Source organism: Macaca fascicularis, chromosome 1 (assembly GCF_037993035.2).
Source record: "Macaca fascicularis isolate 582-1 chromosome 1, T2T-MFA8v1.1".
Taxonomy (NCBI): Eukaryota; Metazoa; Chordata; class Mammalia; order Primates; family Cercopithecidae; genus Macaca; species Macaca fascicularis.
This window is the reverse complement of record NC_088375.1, coordinates 60,360,929-60,378,275: the sequence shown is the minus strand read 5'-3', so window position 1 is coordinate 60,378,275 and position 17,347 is coordinate 60,360,929. Positions and strand designations below refer to the sequence as shown.

Here is a 17,347-nt window from a genome sequence, read left to right as displayed (position 1 = left end):
CTCTTTCAGGAAGCCTTTCCTCAGGGGCCGCCTGGTTCTAGGTGCCTTTGCCCTGTGGTTCTCAGCAGAAGCGCCTGTGCATCATGGGAAAGCCGGCTGGCGATGGGATGCACGGCGCTCCATTAGGATCTATGTTCCCTCTCTCCATGGTGTCCTCCAGCACCTGCTCAAGCCAGAGTGTGTGGGAGCCAGGGGTCAGCCCCCAGCTCTTTCTGCTGTGCACATTCATTTTTCTTTTGATGGAGTTATAACCTAGATTCAGCAAAGTGCACAACTTATGGGTATATGCACCTGTATAATCACCAAAGAAATTCCCCAGAAGGATCCCTGTCCCCTCCCAGCCCCTGCCTGCCCCTCCAGTGTAACAGCTGTATGGCCATGGAGTCCTTTTCTGTTCTTCAGAGCTTTCCTCCCATTCCTGGTCATTCCCCAATCTCCCTGGCTTTCCTCTTTCTCTACAAATCCTCCAAATGCTGATATTTCTAGAAGCCCATCTCTGGATTTCTTCTGATGCCCACACTCTCCCCAGTGGATTATTCTTTTGTGCTAGTGACTTCTGGCGTCACTTCTGAGCAATTCACCTGCCCGCCCAGCTGCCTGCTGGGTATGGCCGCTTGGCTGGCCCGCTGGCATGGCTCGGTCTCACCTAATGTCAAACTCCTGGGCTCCAGTGATTCTCCCACCTCAGCCTCCTGAGCAGCTGGGACTACAGGCACGCACCACCATGCCTGCTGAATTTTTAAATTTTTTGTAGAGATGGGGTTTCACTGTGCTGCCCAGGCTGGCCTCAACCTCCCAAAGTGCCGGGATTACAGGCGTGAGCCACCACACTAGGGGCAGGTTTTGACTGGGACATCCTTGGGGAGTCTGGGCAACCTCACCTCTTCACATCCCAGTGTTGTCATATATAGGATGGGAGTGGCAGCTAGAGGAAGAACAGCTAGACTCTGCTGACTTCTGAGAGGAGGATGCGGTCAGATACCCACAAATGAGAACTTGAAAACTTGAGCAACCAAAATAGAGACTCAGGAGCCACGGTTGGAGAAGCCGCGGCTGCTGAGAGGCCTGAGTATTGGGGAAGGGGGGCTGGAGGAGGGGGAAAGGCTTGGCAGTGTCTGGACACGGGGGTAGGAAAGAAGCCGGGGATAGTGCAGTGTCCTGGCTTGCACTCCAGTGCAGACCCTAATGGAGCGCCGTGCATCCCATCGCCAGCCGGCTTTCCCATGATGCACAGGCGCTTCTGCTGAGAACCACACGGCAAAGGCGCCTAGAGCCAGGCGGCCCCTGAGGAAAGGCTTCCTGGAAGAGCAGCAGGGGCCAAGGTTTAGGAGGAGGAGATGAGGTGGGCTTGGAAGAGGCTGTCCAGTCTCCAGGCAAGAGACGTCCACTTGGGTGGGTGTCTGACAACCACAGACCAGGAAAGAAGCCAGGGATAGTGCAACATAGTTGCCCAGGATGGTCTCAGAAGAGAGGACTTGGCCCAGAGGTGGGTATCAAGAAGGCTGTCTGGGCTGGAGCTAAAGGCATGGGTAGAAGGAGGACCATTTATTAAGAGAGACCTGAATTATCCCAGGAAATTAAAAAAAAAAAAAAGGGTGTTGGCTTAACCTGGTCCTTAATAGGAGGTTAGCAGAGAGGCTGCCCCACCACTTCACTGGAGCCATCCCCGTGTGCTTCTGACAGGCCCATGCCCAGCCTGGCTCAGGAACCAGCCATGGACATAATGCCATACAGTGCTCCTAAGCCTCGCAGCCCTGTGCGGCAGCTTCCGTTATCATTCCCATTTTGCAGATGGAGTGCTGAGGCCCAGAAAGGTTAAGCAACCTGCTCAAGTTCCCATGGCTAAAAGTGGGAGAGCCGAGACTCCAATCCAGGTCAGTCTGCCCAGAGCCCAGGTGCTAATTCACTCCACTTGGCTGCACCTGGTGTTTCACTTGCTCCTTTTCCTCAGCAGAGCTGTCTTCTAGGTTTGGATCCACATAGAATTCCAAGTTGAGACTTTCCAATTTGGAATTCTCCCCCTCATTGCTCCCCTCCTCCAGCCCATGGGTGCTTTGAGGTGATGGTTCATCCCTCCTGGCCCCTATCTCCCATGTCTGTCCCAGCCCCCGGTCAGGCAGGAGAGAGCTGGCTTCTTCGGAGCACCTAATTGTGCCCCCGGGACTTGCATGCTCCACTTTAGTTTCTGGAGACCATGAGCTGTCAGAGGTGTTGGTGATAATGGGCATCTCTGTCTGAAGAGTGATGGGCACATCTCTGTCCCTGGGGCCTGGCCAGCATCTGGAAGGATGGAGGTGCTCTTGGAAATGGGAGGACCAGACTGCACCTTCCTTGGCCGGCTCCCTGCCTGGGTGCTGGCTCCCAGCTCCCACCGAGAGCAGGCTGGGCTTCCCAGATGTCTCATGACCTCTCCCAGGTCCCGGTGTGGCCCAAAGCGAGCTACTCTGCTACCTTCGAGTACAGTTCTTTCCATCCTCTGGGGAAGGGTGCTGTGAGCGAACCACCTGTTTCACTCCCCCTGAGGCCCAGTTTCCTCAATTACAAAATGGGAATCACAGTCCCCACCTCACAGGGCGCGGATGAAATGAATACGCTGCTGGCACGGAGTGGGCACCGTGGCCTCCCTCCCTGCCTCCGGCACCTACCTCTGAGCCCAGTGCCTTTGTGATCTTCCCGTTAGACCCACCTTCCCAGTGTGCTTGAGGAGCTCGCTGGGGCTCTTTGTTGGGAAGGAAAGAGCCCTGGGCTGGGTGCTAGGAAGTCAGGGTTCAAGTGCACCGTGAGGCCTTGGGCAAGCTGATCTCTGAGCCTTAGTTGTCTCCTCTGTCAAGGGGCAGAACCACATCTGCTGCACCTCCCAAAGGCCTGAGCTCTGTCATCTCCCCGTGAGCTGCTTCGGAATGGGGTTGGGTTTTATTCATCTTGTATTCCCAGCACTTAGCATGGAGCTTGCCACAGGATTTGGAGGAAAGGAAAGTGAAGATCAGATGAGAGTGGATTTTTAAGCAATTAAACAGGCTCGGGGTTATTTTCAAGGTTGGGTAAGGCAGACAATTCTTGGTGAGCCCCTCATTAACCAGGGAAGTGGTCTTCATACCCTTCCTTTGCGCATTACTCTCTGGAGAACCTGAGCTGCACTGGACCTCCTTTCCCCTTGGGGAGCCATGGGCCCGCCTGCCTATAGTGGAGTCCCGCAAGGCAGTGCACCTGCCTGTTCACACCCCGCCCCATGACCACTCAGGCCCTGGGTGTCAGGGTCTGACCTAGACAGGGTGCCTTTTTCACCTTTGGGGTTTCTCTTCTGTCCTTTGGCAGGGAGCTTGATGGGACGGAGGTTGCCAGAGTTGGGGGGCAGTGCCTGGTGAGATCCCCCACCTCCTCTGTGACCTGCTGCCAGGCTCGGCAATCAAGCTGCTGCTCTGGGAGCTGGCAGGAAATGCAGTCATAAACAAGACATGTTCCCACCTCACAGCCCTAGTGGTCCTCTGGGACCTGAGCTGCTTATACAAGTACCTTTGACACCAGGCAGAAGTGGCACAGTCTCTGCGAGAGGAACACACAGAGCCAGGGAAGAGAATTCTGGGCCTCAGGCTCCCCAGCCGCACAACCTCTGCAGCAACCCTTGCCCTCCTGGGCTGGCTCAGAACCCCTGGCTTGGTGAGCACTGCAGCCCTCGTTGTGGGGAACACAAGGTCTGTCCTTGAGTCCACGGTCAGCATGGACTCAGCCTAGCCCCACTGAGAGGAGAACCGAGGAAAGGAAATGAGTATTTATTTAGGGTGCACTTTGTGCCAGCACACGTGGCCTCTTCAATCCTCATAACATCCCTGTGAGGCAGGCACTTGACCCTTGGTTTGTAGCTAAGAAATGATCCCAGGGAAATGAACTCATCTCCCAGGGCTGCAGAGCTGCTAAGTGTCAGGTTGGAAAGCAGCCCCAGCTGTTCTAAAGCCTGCATTCTCTCATGACCCCACCACCCTTTGTGCCACTCACCTTCAGAGGTAGAACTCTCCAAGCATCTCAGAACGCTGGGTTTTAAAAGCTGAGAGGCTATCTAGGCTGCATGCAGTGGCTCAGGCATGTAATCTCAGCCCTTTGGGAGGCTGAGGCAGGTGGATTGCTTAAGCCCAGGAGTTTGAGACCATCCTGGGCAACATAGTGAGACCCCTTCTCTATAAAAAATAGCCAGGCATGGTGGTGCCCCTATAGTCCCAGCTACTCATGGGGGTTGGGGCAGGAGGATCCCTTGAGCCTGGGAGGTGGAGGCTGCAGTGAGCTGTGATTGCATCCCTGCTCTCCAGCCTGGGCGACAGAGTGAGACCCTGTCTCAAAAACATAAAAATGAAAGCTGAGAGGCTATCTTGGGAGATGCAAAGCCACTTTCCAAAGGATGGAAAGAAGGGGAGAGAAACCAGGTCTCCTGATACCTCTTTCAGGTCCCCGACCTCGTGCCACCTTTGGAGACAGAGGGTCTGGCAAGAGATGCCGCTGCTGCAGAGGGAGGGTGGGGGCTGGTGACCCTGTGGTCTCTTCCACCCCCGAGGCTGTAAGTTGACCCGCACCGTAGTCCACCCCCTCCCATTACCCACATACAGGGCCTGTAGCTATCACCTCAGCTTCCTGGACAAGTGGTGTGGCCCGAGACCTCCAGCCCTCCCTTCCCTAGGGCTTCTCACATTCCCACATATGGCAGTGTAACGCACTTGCACACAATGTTTGCTTGCATTCATGTTCACAGTGCCAGTTCATGCATGTTTATACATTCAGAGATGGTGTTCATACACATACACAGCCTTTCTGGCATTCTCTGCCATGTCCCTGCACTGGCTGCTGTCACCCATCTCAGCTGGGCCTGAGAGATGGAAACAGGACCCCCTTCCCGGTGCTGCCAGCTAGCAGATGCCACGGTGCTGATGTCCTGCTCCATTACTGGGTTAATGGAGCCTCCTTCTGCCTCCAGCCTCCCACCGGTTGCCCACCTCCTCCTTTCCAGGGTGTGAGCATTGACTGGGCCTGGGAGGCAGTGAAGCCTGGCTGTGGTGCGGCTGTGTGCGGAGGGCGTGGGCCTGGCTTGGGTGGAGATGGGGCTGGAGGCAGGCGGCAGGCTCCTGGACGCACAGCAGGGGGCACCACTAGGTCTCCTCGCCCCGCCGGGCCGGGCTGTGGGGAGGAAGTGGGCTGGGGAGGAAGTGGGCTGGGGAGGAGGCGGTGGTCTCTCCAGCTACTTTCCTGCAGCTTGAGCCGGGGCACCTGCCACCCAGCCAGGGCTCCTGCTCCTGCCCCTGCCCCTGCTCCTGCCCGCGCCCCTGTCCTCCTCCCCGCACACTGGCAATGCCCCCTCCCCTTACACTCCCAGCCCATGCCACACACACACCCTACTACACACAACACATACCACACAGACACACACCCTACTACATGCCACACACACCACACAGACACACACCACACATACACACCTCACAGACACACCACACACCCTACTACATGCCACACACGAACCACACACCCTACTACACACCACACACCCCACACAGACACCACACACACAACCTACTACATGCCATACACACCACAAAGACGCCACACTACACACACCACACATGCCACACACACACACTACACAGACACACATCACACACACCACACATCCTACTGCACGCCACACACACCACACACAAACCACACACACACCCTACTACACACCACACACCCCACACACATACCACACACACAACCTACTACATGCCATACACACCACAAATACACCACACTATACACACCACACATGCCACACAGACACACACACTACACAGATACACATCACACACACCACACACCCTACTACATGCCACACACCACACAGGCACACATCACACACACACCACACACACACCCTACTACACACCACACACACCCTAATACACACCACACACACACCCTACTACACACCACACACAGCCTAATACACACCAGACACCACACACACCGTGCTACATGCCATACACACCACACACAGCACACAGACACACACCACACACCCTACTACACACCACACACCCTACTACACATCACACAGACCATACACACACCACACACACAACCTACTACACACCACACACACCCTAATACACACCAGACACACCATACAGACACACCAGACACACCATACAGACACACCACACACAACCTACATGCCACACACCCCACAAAGACACACACCACACTACACAGACACACACCATGCAGACACACATCACACAGACACACCACACACCCTACTACATGCCACACACACCACAAAGACACACACCACACACACCACACAGACACACCACACACACCCTACTACCACACACACCCTACTACACACCACACAGATACCACACACACGCTGTGCTACATGCCATACACACCACACACACACCACACACACCACAGATACACACCACACACACCCTATTACACATGACACACATCACACAAACACACCACACACACCCTACTACACGCCACACACACCCTACTACACGCCACACACACCCTACTACACACCACACAGACACCACACATACACCCTACTACACACACCACACACATTGCACACACCCTACTACACACCACACACATGCACACCACATGCATGCCCTACTACACACCACACATCCCGCATACCATACTACACATCACACATACCATATGCACACACCACACACAACACACACTGCTGCACACCACACACACACCCTACTACACATCACACACACACCCTACTACACATCACACACACCATACACACATACCACACAGTACTACACACCACACACACACCCTACTACACATCACACAGACACACACCACACACACCCTACTACACATCACACACACACACCACACACCCTATTACCCATCACACACACTGTACACACACCACACACAACACACTACCACACACCACACACACACACCACATACATCTTATACTCCCTACTACTCACCACACCCACACACCACACACACTCTATGACACACCATACACACACAACACGCACACACCCTACTACACACCACACACACTACTAAACACCACACACCAGACACACACCACATAGATACACACCACACATACCCTACTACATGCCACACACCACACCACATAAACACCCTACCACACACCACACAGATACACACCACACATACCCTACCACAACCACACACACCACAGAGACACACACCACACACACACCCTACTACACACCACACATGCCCCACAGACATACACCACGCACACACTCTACTGCACACCACATACACCACATGCACACACCACACATATACACCCTACTACACACTAGACACACCACACACACACCACACACACCCTATTACATACCACACACACCCTATTACACACCACACACATACCTCACTACACACAACACACCACAACACATACACATATTACACACACCACAGACGCACTGACACACATCCCACACTAACTATACCCCCATACCACACATAGGTACACACCACACATATGCCACTACCCACCACTACCCACATACCCCCTGACACCCCACTAGACCCTCCACCCCAACCCACACCACCCCTACATCACACACACCTCTCACACTATATACACACACCCCACTGTCCCCCACACCCTAGCCCCCACATTACACACTATACATGCAGCACACACATCTTACGCACACACACCACCACATACACCGCTACCCACCACACACATGCACACACCACGTATGCACACATCACACACACACAACCACACTCACGCACTCCTAGTAAAAGGCTAGTTTGCTTTCGTGCCAAACCTCTAACCCCATCCCTTAGAGGGGCGGTGCTCGGCAGAGCTAGTGTGTTCAAACCTTGTAACATTTAATCAGAAAGAAAATGCATCAATTTGTAATGGTTTGTAGCTGAAATTGAAGATGTGCATCTGGCATGAAGGGTATCGGGACTGTGCTGGAAGGTGCTTTGTGTCTCACACGAGGCAGAGCTGCTCACACTGTGGCCGGAGGATCCATTGATTGTGTGGGTTCATCACTGCTAAGCCACAGAGAGCTCCCCTTTCCCCTGGTGAGCGCTCCCCCGGCTGGCAGTTGCCCACGCGCTCAGCACCTCTCTTGGGAGCACGACCCGGGCAGACCCCCACGGTCCCACCTGTCCTCCCTCACACTCAGAGCATGTGCACAGCAGACCTCCTGGGACTCACGGGTGCAGCCCCCCCGGACACACAGTTTCCATATCCTACACCAGGCAGCCCAGGGCTTGCTGGTCCCCAAACCTCCATCTGTCCACACTCAGTCACTCATTCGGGGTCCCCCACCCTTCCCAGCCTGCTCCCAAGCATCTTGACACCCAACCAGTGGAAGACCCTCTCCTCTGCCCCAGGACAGCTGCCTGTGGGTTTGGGAGATGTGGGGTGCTAGGGAGTGGGGAACCCTGGAGGCCCAAGATTCTGAGTCTCTGGTGAAGGAGGTGGGAAGGCAGCCTGTCTGGGGGCCAGAGGCAGCCCCCTGGGCTGGGAGCAGCTGGGGGCCCCCGCAGGCCTTCAGAGCTGGCCAGGCGGCTGGACTGTGACTCAGCAACTCCTCCGCCTTGGCTAGAGTGCGCCTCGCTGCAGTGTTAACTCCCTCTCCAGGGAGCCCGGCTCCAGCTCCTCTCCCAGGGGGATGGCGGACTCCTCTGTCCTGTTTCAAGTCGTGATCCTGGCTGGGGTGGCAGAGCAGAGGGTGTGCTGAGGGGCTTGGCCTGGCCAGGGCATCCCTCTGCCCCCTCACCACTGCTACCCCTGCACCCTAAGAGTTAGCCAAGGATCAAATGGAGTCAGGGCTTGGCGGCGTGGCCTGAGGGATGACAAAGGCCTGGATTCCAGGAAGTGACAACGCAGGCAGTTCCACTACCATTTAGCGGTGTTGTTTGTGTGATGGAGGTAAGCCACCTCCCTTTGGGGCCTCGGTTTGTTTTTGAAAAGGGGCTGTGGACTGCGTTGTCTGTAAGAGTCCCTCTGCCCTCACGGGCTGGGTTTTATTAATATTTATTAATATTTGCCTGTGATTTAAGGGTATCCATGCCTGGGGTCTAGGTTCAGAGAGAAATAATCTGAGGCAGGTGTGAGACGCTGCAGGTTTGCAGAGCCTTATTCAGGAACCTTCACCTTTGATCATGGAAGCCGTCCTTAAGGCAGGCAGGGCAGGGATGCTTAACCCTCACTTAACACACAGCCGCACACGCACAAGGAGGCTAACAGGCCAGCCCAAGATTGGTGCAGGAAGGGCTCAATCCTCAGCCATTGGATTCTGAGGCGCCCATCAGGTGGCCTGGGATTGCTGATCTCAGCATAGATGCGAGGGAAGGAAAATGAGTGTTGACGCAGCAGGAGAGATTGAAGTTAGACTCTAGAAGGACGTTCCAACTCTCAGGAACCCAGCAGTTGTTAGCTTCCCCAGGGCCAGTCAAGAACAGACTCTGCTTCTGTGCGTGCGGAATGACAACCTTGCTCCAAAGTGGAGGAGTGCGTGGACTGACCAAGAAGGCTCATCAGGCCTCTGTACACAAGGAACTCAAAGAAATGGGTAATTTATTTTCAGAATGAGCTAGAAAATTAATTCATTAAAACTTTATCCTCAGCCTCCCAGGACCAAACGTTGGACTGAAGCATTGGTGCAAAACATAAAGACATACATTTCTCCTTAAGTATTGATCTTTTTAGCCTGCGAGCTTCGGTGAGAAGTGTCTTGCTGGTTAACCTATTTCCATCTCATTACTTTGGCTTCTGCAAATACAATGCCAGGAAAGATTAAATACTGTAAGCTGTATCCAGTCAGATCTCCATTATCTGTATTAATCGAGGCCAGTACTGAGTGGGATAATCCACAGAAGTGCCTAGTCCCCAGATCATATTTAATTGGTTTGGGTTGGCAGTTGATGGTGAGTGTGTGTGTGTGTACACGCGTGCACACACACACACTTTTGGTGAGGGTGAGGATCGAACTTACCCATCTTTGATGTGGCATCAGGATCCCATTTTGGAGGCAGTCTCATTTAGGGGCACACGAAGGGATCCCAGAAGCCTGCTAGAGGAGAGAGCAGGGCTTCTGGTCTCCTGACTTTTTGTAGGGAAGAAGAGAGGCAAGGTGAGAGCCCAGGTATTCTCTGAGGGTGAGGGGGGCAGGTCCTGGTGGCATTCTCCCTGCAGCATGCCTCCCACCTGGAGCAGGTTGGGTGATTCCTGGGTGAGCAACACAAACCCACTTGTTTGTTCTCTCTTTTGGCTGGATGCAGTGGCTCACGCCTATAATCCCAGCACTTTGGGAGGTTAGGACAGCAAGATCGTATGAGGCCAGGAGTTCAAGACCAGCCTGGGCAACATAGTGGTACCCTGTCTCTACAAAAAATTTTAAAAAGTAGCCAGGCATGGTGGCGCACGTGTGTGGTCCTAGCTCCTTGGGAGGCTGAGGTGGGAGGATTGCTTGGGCCCAGGAGTTTGAAGGCTGCAGTGAGCTATGATCACGCCCCTGTATTCCAGCCTGAGCAACAGAGTGAGACGCTGTCTCAAAAAAATAAAATAAAATAAATTTAAAAATACACAAACCCCCTCATTTGTTTTCTCCTTCGCAAGGCTGAGGATCCAGCTCCAGGGTTCTGAAGTACCAGAGGGTGGAAGAGACGGGCAGATTTTCATGGGATTCAAAATTTTAAAGATACAGAAAGATACCCAGTGAAATATTTTCTAGTTCCTCCTTTCCCAACTCCCCTCCCCAGAAGCAACTACAACTAATGTCATGAATTCCTTATGCACCTTTCCAGAGCTGTGCTGTGAATATAGAAGCATACAATCGTACATATACTTCTCCCTCACCCTTTTACGCAGGTACCATGCTCACTCCCCTTCATGCCGATTCTTTCACTATCTCCCTTGGAGATCATTCCCTGTTCGCCCACACAGAGTGAAGCTCTGGGGCATCTGGGCCTTCTGTGATTCTCCCACATGGGCTGACCATGGGCAGAATGAAGACCCTCAAAGCAGAACATCCCAGAATTACTGAGAGTGTGAGTGTGAGTGTGCGAGGTCGTCTCACCCCACCTTCCTCCTCCAGCCTAGCTCCCCTTCCCTCCTACTCAACTTGATTGTCAATCAAGTCTCCCTTTAGTTTAGGTACAAGAACTGCGGCTGAGCTCTGAGCACATCTGGGCCCTTGGAGTTAAGGGAAAAAGAGCCTTCAGAAATGTTGTTTCTGCTTGTAATAAGAGGGCTCATAATGGAGGGAGAGATGGCAGCCCCTTCCCCCTGACTCCCCATCCCGGTGTATCCCTAGGCTCTGTTGAGAGCATTCTTCTTGATACTCACCTGAAGTCCTGCTTTCTGCCCTGACAGCTCTCTACATGATAGAAAAAAAGGATAAGATAAAGGATAAGCCAACCAGGTTGTCACCTGCTCCCCAACTCCTCTCCTACCCCAGGCCAAATGTGGCTGTTCTCCCTAGCAAAGGGGACCAGAGGCAGTTAACTAGTACCCCGAGACCCCAGTGTGTTCTAGGGTCTGTGCAGGGACATGCATGCCAAGCATGGTTCCTCCTGGACCCATTGCTCCCAACCCTGGGGCCACTTGGAAAGGCCTGAGTGCTTGGGACTGACACCGTCACAGGGGCCAAGTGGCCATCCTGGGCAGACAGGACAGCGGCCAGTGGACCAGGGGGAGAAGGGAATTCCTGTGTGGATTCTGTTTAGTGGCCTTGCTTCTGGTCTACCCCTGTTTTTCCAGCATCATTTCCCACTATTGGAGACTCCCCCTTCCTGAGCTTTCCCTGAGGACTGGGCCCCCTACCTTGCTCCTGAGCAGGAGACCTGGCCTCAGTCAAATTTAGACCTGGATCTTTACTCTGACCAACTGTGTGACCTTGGGCAGGTCACTTACTACCTGTCTGAGCAGAATTTGCCTTTGAAATGATGGTGGTAATCGTGCCCTCCCCCGCGGTGGGTTAGATGAGAACATCTCTGTCCTCACCAAAGAGAGCTATGGTGATTGAACCTGTTGTTGCCACCAGTGTCTTCCTGCCCGCTCTGCCCTGATGCCCTCCAGGTCCGCAGTGCCTTTGAGGCTTATTTTACTTCCAGCAACTGGGCTTGGACTTTGACCTCTCTGGCAAATCTTTCTTAATTACTTAGAACCTCATGTTTTCAAAGTGTGGTGCCCAGATCACCTGCATCAGAGGAAATGGGGGTGCTTGTTATAATGCAGATCCCTGGGCACATTCCAGTCCACTGAATTTTCTGTGTTAGGCTCTGGGGGACAGGGTGCAATGGCAGAGGGTCTGCATTTTAACAAACTCCCCAGGGGGTCTTGATGCAGGCCAAGCCTGAGCGACCCTTCCTCAGTCCCTTCCCTTGTATGTCTTCTCCCTTGATGGGGCCTCCCAGGCCCCTCCCTCTTCAGACCTTGACCTGTGGCCCAGCAGGCTGGGAGCAGGCATCTCTCCCCACCCCCAGCCTCCCTCCCCGGACAGCTGCAGCCTTCACCTAATGGCGCCATTTCATGCTTTCCTGCTTGGGTGATTCTGACCAGGCAGAGGAGTTCACTCTGTCCTGGGAGCCCTGGCACCCTGATCCATTTATCATCCTCAAGTCTTCCAGCTGGCTGCTTTCCCCAGGACTGCAGCTCCCAGCCATGCAGGAGCCGGGGCAGCTGTGAGTCCCTGAGGATTTGGCTCTCCCTCACACCGTTCTCGCTGCCATTCCTCCCCAGCCACGGGAGCTCTGCCTCCTAGAGTGGGGGAAATAGTCCTGGAGGCGGAGGAGGCTGCTGGGCTGTGGAAGGAAGCACTGGACTGGGGGTCCAGGAACTTAGATTCTTCCTCCACCAAATGCCTGTGCGACCTTGGACAACTGGCTTCACTTCTCTGGGCCTCCAGGAGTCTCAGGTGGCATGTGGGGTATGAACGGGCTCTTGCTGTTTTCTTTTTTTTTTTCTCCTCTGACTCTAGAAGGGACAGCAGAGCCAGGCGGTAAGGGGTCACATCAGAAGGAGAGTCTGCCAAGGGAATCTTGGTCTCTCAGCTACTGGAGTGTCTTCCAGGGAAAATGAAATGCAACCCAAGGGCAGCCTTGGAAAAATAAGCAGTGGTTCTCTACATGCTGCCCAGACTGTAGGCTGGGCAGACTGAAGGACATGTGGTCACTACCCATGCAACATCTCATTTAATCCCAGCCTCACCTCGAGGGTTTAGGAATAAAAGCTGCGTTCCAATAGTTAAAAAGTCTGACACTCAGAGAGGTGAAAGAAACCACCTGAGGTGAAATGGCTCAGAAGGGGGTATGTCTGACTCTCTATGGTCCCAGGCCTGCTGCAAGAGGAGAGGAAGGGTGGGCAGTTCCCAGAGCTGTGTGCAATGCCCCCACTTCCCATGCCAGCTTTGGGGTTTCACTGTACACACACACACTCTCTTTCACACCAGGCCTTGGTTCCTTCCCAATCTATGCTTGGGTGTGTGTTCCTGGATATAGCCTGATGACAAATGAGTCTTAACATGGTTTGTGGAAAGAGCCCTGGGCCCAGAGCCAGCCTGTACTGCCGGGGGTACCCTGGGAAGGCCACTTCCCCACAGAATTCAGTGTCTTCTGTGAAATGACATAATGTGACCCAATCTCAAAGTCTGTCTTGCTTGATCATTTACAGACCCACATATTTATTGAATGGGCAGATTACTTGAGGTCAGGAGTTCGAGACCAGCCTGGCCAACATGGTGAAACCCCATCTCTACGAAACTACAACAAATTAGTTGGGCATGGTGGTGGGCACCTGTAATCCAGCTACTTGGGAGACTGAGGCAGGAGAATCACTTGAACCCGGGAGGCAGAGGTTGCAGTGAGCCAAGATTGTGCCACTGCACTCCAGCCTGGCAGACAGAGCGAGACTCGGTCTCAACAACAACAACAAATGAACAAAAAAAAATGCATAAACAAGTGAGTGTCCCAACAAAATTTTATTTACAAAAATTAGGTGTGGGACTGGATTTAGCACCTGGACCACTGTTGGCCAATGCCTGCACTAGAGTGACAACAGTGAGCAAGACAAATGAGGTGGCTGCTTATACAGTCACAAGCTGCATGAGTACCATGGGGATGAGAATGGAGAGCCGGGAAAGCAGGTGGTTGGGGCCTTGATGCAGGGTAGGGGAGGAGGGAGCCATGGGTGTGGGGAGGAAGGCGTCCTTGGAAGTGCTGTTTGAGCTGAGAAAGATGTGTAGACTGTATTAGTCTGATCTTGCACTGCTATAAAGAAACAAGACTGGGTAATTTATAAAGAAAAGAAGTTTAATTGGCTCGAAGTTCCACAGGCTGTACAGGAAGCATGATGCTGGCATCTGCTTGGCTTCTGGAGAGGCCTCAGGAAGCTTACAATCATGGGAGAAGGTGAAGAGGGAGCCAGCCCTTCACATGGCCAGAGCAGGAAGAAGAGGCAGGGGAGCGGGGTTTGGGGGGCGCTACACACTTTTAAATGACCAGATCTTATGAGAACTCACTATCACTAGATCTGACCCTGTGATCCAATCACCTCTCACCAGGCCCCACCTCCAACATGAGGGGTTACAATTTGACATGAGATTTGGGCAGGGACACAGATCCAAACTGTATCACAGGCTTTGGCTCCGTGAAGGGGGCACAGCATGTGCAAAGGCCCCGAGGAGGGTAATACAGTGTATGAGGGGAAACAAGGAGTGTGGGCTGGTGTTAGCAACCCAGGGAGGGAAAGCCGAGGTGCTGCTGGATGGAGAGCATGAGGGGCTGTAGGCCATGCTAGGGCTTTTGGCCTGTCTCCCTTGGGTGGCTTTTCATTATGGTGACATGACCAGCTTTGCATTTTATGAAGATTGCCTTGGTGGCAAATATGGAACTGACTGGAGGTGAGCAAGAGGAGACTCAGGAGATCAGGCGGCTATGTTGGGGGCTGATTGACCTGTGGGCCTGGAGCTCAGAAGTGGTTTGACTCTGACAGAAGAGGATGGCACTGATGCCAGGGTGCGGAAGGAACCACACAGGGAGACACCATAGCTGAGGAGGACCTTGAAGGACCTCAAGAGCAAGCCTGAGGCAACAGAAGGAGGAGTAGTCACAGTTATGACGAAAGCAGGCAGTGGCCAGCTGGTGACCACAGCTCAGGGGTCCAGCTCAAGGAAAATGAAAATGTGCCCTGGGTTTAGTGACCTTGTGGTCCTCATCCTGACTTTACAAAGAACTACTTCAGCAGAGGGATGGGGCAGAAGCCACAACGGAGGGGCTGACGAGTCAGGTGAACGTGAAGAAAGGGGGACCATGTGTGCGTGTGTGTGTGCACACGTGTGTATGTGTGTATGCACACGTGTGTATGTGTGTGTGCATATGTGTATGTGTGTGCAAGTGTGCGTGGTCACAAAGGGAAGGGAAGAACAAGGTAGCAGGTGAGGCTCATTTTTGGTGGGTAATGTGATAAACTGGACTGATCCAGCCTCAGCCGAGGGAAGGGGGAAGTGTCAGGCACAAGAAACGGCGGGGATGGAAAAGACTTCCTGAGAAGTCAGGAGGGCTCCTGCGCAGGAGTGGGAACTGGCTTAACCAGAGGAAAAGCCCTCGACTGAGAAGGGGTCAGGAGGAAAGGTCTGTGGTTTGACCCGAGGTTGGGACATTTTGAGAGATTTCTCACTTCTATTTTTCCTTAAAATAACAGCAAAGAGAGAGGAGGGGTGTGAAGGAGCCACAGGCCTGCGGAGACTGGAGGAGGAGGCAAAGCTGGTGGGGAGGCGTTTCCCGCAGTTTCTGTGCAATGCAGAGGGCCTGGGTGATCCTGAGGGCTGATGGGACACGGGCTGCCCTCGTACTGTAGGCGGATCTCACCAGGGGGCTCAACAGTTGGGGGTAGCCATGGAGAAGGAGAAAGCTGTCAGTGGGATTTCTCCTGGGCTGGCACTTTGCCAGGCGAGTACCACAAAAATGCCAAGGGAGTGTAGGGAATTGGGAAGAAGTTGTAGGCACCACGGACCATGGTGGGAAAAGAAGACTAGAGGGGTGATGGTGTCCCGGGGAGGTCAGGGAGATTTCTCCAGGAACAGTATTCTAGGCTGAGGGAGAGTAAGTACCGAGGCTGGGGGATGGGGGTCTGTTTGGTGGGTTTGTGGCTGGTGGCAAGAGGCCAGCATGGCAGGAACTGAGTGACTGACAGCAGGGACAGGAAATGCCTGTGGGAGCCAGCCAGGGGCCAGGCCAGGCAGGGATCTTACTCTAAATGTGACAAGAAGCCACAGGAGGGTTTAAAATAGATCAGTCTGGCTGCAGTGTGGAGATCAGGCTGAGTGGAGGGGAGTGGAAGCTTCCAGATAGGAGGCTACTGTGGTACTCCAGGTAGAGGGTGGAAAGTGGCCAGGTTTGGAAAGCATTGTGGGTTGTTGATGAATTTGCAGACACCTGGGATGTGGGGGGTGACCCCACATGGATGGGAGGATGGCCCCAAGGCTTCTGGTCCCAGCACCTGGTGCCATGTACTGGGTGCATAATTGAGAGGTGGGCCCTGAATCCACCCCATCCACTCTCTGGGCCCACTGGCCATGCCTACCTTTGACCAAGAGGCTCCTTCTCAGGCATCTTCTATTCCCTTGCTGTCTGGGCAGCTATAGCTTCCTGGTTGTGTTGGAGTCTGGAAAAGCCTCCAATCTGCTGCTTCATGGACTCCCCACATTCCCTCTCTGAAGCTCTAAGTCATTTTCCTCTGGTGGATTCCCCGGGAACACTGTCTGTCTGTCATAAGAGCTCAGGGATGATAAGACATTTGTTATTGGTTGTTTTCAACCCTTTCCCCCCTTTCCTCTGGAGTTATGCTCCATCCTAGTCTTTTTACTCACTACAGCCAAAGTGAAACTTTCAAAATATACATTTGTACATGTTACCCCTGCCCCCACCCTTAAAGGCCTCCCACAGCTTCTCATTCCTCTTTGGGAAAGACAAAACTCCTTGATGCAGCCTATGGTGCTCCTGATCCTGCCCTGCCCTGCCTGGCCTGCCAACCTCACCCTGAACCATCCTCCATCCACTCCAGCTGCCCTGGCCTTCTCTCAGGCTTTGGACTCACCACACTGCATCCCACCTCTGGGCCTTTGCACAGGCTGTGCTCTCTGCCTAGGCCGCCCTTGCATCTGCTCTTTACCTGGATAAATACTCACCCTTCAGATCTCAGTTCACTCATCAATTTTTCAAGAAAGCACTTTTGCTTTCCCAGATTAGTTCAGGTATGCCCCATTATAGATGCTCACCACCACCAGATGGCTCTCCTTTCCTGCACTTCTCATAATTA

The 17,347-nt window shown here is 53.5% G+C and overlaps 1 protein-coding gene across 11 annotated transcripts in view; it reads left to right on the top strand.

Annotated features, from left to right (window-relative positions):
• The window catches only part of SYT2 (synaptotagmin 2), a 120,278-nt gene that overhangs the window by 80,797 nt on the left and 22,134 nt on the right, over nucleotides 1-17,347 (top strand). The window contains exon 2 of one of the 11 annotated variants that reach the window (XM_074033112.1): nucleotides 1,792-1,874. The exons of 9 other annotated variants lie outside the window; for them this stretch is intronic. The gene's annotated coding sequence lies outside the window, so the exon portion shown is untranslated. Of the gene's footprint in view, nucleotides 1-1,791; nucleotides 1,875-8,651; nucleotides 8,960-17,347 lie in introns of those variants that run through there. One more of the 11 variants, XM_074033115.1, reaches the window with a different exon arrangement.